Source organism: Arachis stenosperma, chromosome 4, assembly GCF_014773155.1.
Source record: "Arachis stenosperma cultivar V10309 chromosome 4, arast.V10309.gnm1.PFL2, whole genome shotgun sequence".
NCBI classification, from domain to species: Eukaryota; Viridiplantae; Streptophyta; class Magnoliopsida; order Fabales; family Fabaceae; genus Arachis; species Arachis stenosperma.
This window is the reverse complement of record NC_080380.1, coordinates 36,071,106-36,073,142: the sequence shown is the minus strand read 5'-3', so window position 1 is coordinate 36,073,142 and position 2,037 is coordinate 36,071,106.

The following is a 2,037-nucleotide window of genomic DNA, read 5'->3' as shown; positions in this document are numbered from 1 at the left end:
ATTCATAAGTCTTTCAATGTCTTACCCTTTGGTCTCTATCCCTGTAGCAATATGTATGCATGGCCTTCACAAGATTCAAACTTCAATTCTCCTTAGGACTACTCAATGAAACTTCTTGTCTTCATGTATTTCTAAACTTACAAGCATAGGCCACACACCATCCAAGTTCTTCCCCAATTTTGCCCCATTCCCACTGTTTGTTCGAACCCCAACCCCAAATGCACCATTGGATTGTAATTTTCAATCCTCACCATCCTTTGCCTTACTTCTTTCACCTTATAAATACATGTCTACTTTCGACTCCATCTTTCACCCTCACTCAATATTTAGTTATACTCTTTCATGGCTCAATAACCTTTTATCACTCTTCATTTCATACTCCCTTGGTTCACTTTCTTCCCTTCTTTCTTTATTCTTCATTTTCTTTCTAGCAACCCTTATTTCCATGTTCTTCACCACTCTTCTTTTTTTTTTCCTTGCTTGGGGACAAGCACACTTTTTATGTTTGGTGTTGGATTGAGCAAGCTCTATCAAAGAGACATAACACCTACAACACAACCATCTTCGTCAAACAAGCGAAAAGGGAAGGAACCAGCTACCCTTCATTTGATTCAATGAGGTTCATCACTAAGGTACATGAGGACCGATTCTACAATTGGACGTGCAAAAAAAAGAGTCATAGCCGAAGTACCTTTCAAGCTAAAAGAGGGAGAGTACCCTGAAATTTATAAATAGATCACAAGAAGGGGATGGCCTATTTTAACTGACCCATACCCGAAGATGGGACAATTATTGGTGCAAGAGTTCTTAACCAATGCATGGCTCACTGATGAGCAGACTCTTGCTAAGAAACCTCTGACCTTCAAAATCTATGTGAGAGAAAAAGAGATTGATTTCAATCCAGAAAGCATCAGGAGAATTCTCCGTTTGAGAATTTCTGCCTCTGCATCATCGGGAATAACCTTCTATGATAGATTAAAGAATAATGACCAAAGGTATGAGGATGTGGTCAAAGATATTTGTCTTCCAGAAGCACAATGGGTTAGGTATGCGAAAGGTAAGCCAATTCAATTGAGAAGGAGTGACTTAAAGCTTATAGCAAGGGATTGCGATCTATCACGTCCATAAGCAACCACTCAGAAATCACCATTGCCAAAGCTGTCATGATTCATTACATTAAAATTGGAATAGGTAAAAATGGAAAAGATCATCCCTCAGGAGTTATATCATCTTGCCTCAAACTCATTTGCAAATTCTTTTATGGGTTTTCCAAATGTCATTCATCGCCTCTGTGAGGCTGCTGGGTTTTTTTTATTAAGAATGATATCCCCATTCCAGTAGAGAGATCAATTACCAAAAGATCCATGGAAAAAATGAAAGGAGTAATCCCTCAACAAGCACAAGAAGAAGAAAGGCTACAATCTCTTCCACCCTCATCTCAACCTCAAGCTCCTCACTTCCAAGAGGGGTTAAGTCAACAAATCCCTCATCAATCTTCTGTCCAACAAGCCTTTAATTGGAGTCAACTCCAAATAACTCTCTCGAACATTGCAGAGCAACAAGCACGATAAAATAGAGAGTTTAAGGAGTTCAGGGGGTTAAAAGAATGTAGACACAGAAATCGAGTAGAAGCTAATAAGCTTAATATTCAAGCCAAGCTAGGCTACCTATGTGTAGGTCTTCAGGAAGTGAATCCAACTCTACCACCATATCCAAGAGTAGCAAACAGGCTTGTACATGACATGAGCGAGGTACAGCTTATTCATGAGGAGAGAGTGCGAAAAGCCAAGGAAGATCAATGGTTTTGGGAGCCAAGGACCCATGTAGAGCCAATGACCAATGTTTAGAGCCAAGAACCAATGAACCCAATGATAACAATGGTAGTGATAAGTGGTTAAGTTCCTTTGTTTCTTTATGTTTCCTTTATCTTCAAGTTATCTGCAAGTGTGAACTTATCTGTTTTAATATGTGCATGTTTGAGTCATGTTTTAAGTTTAACTTGGTTAATGTCCTAGTTTTATTTAGTTTTTATCTCTA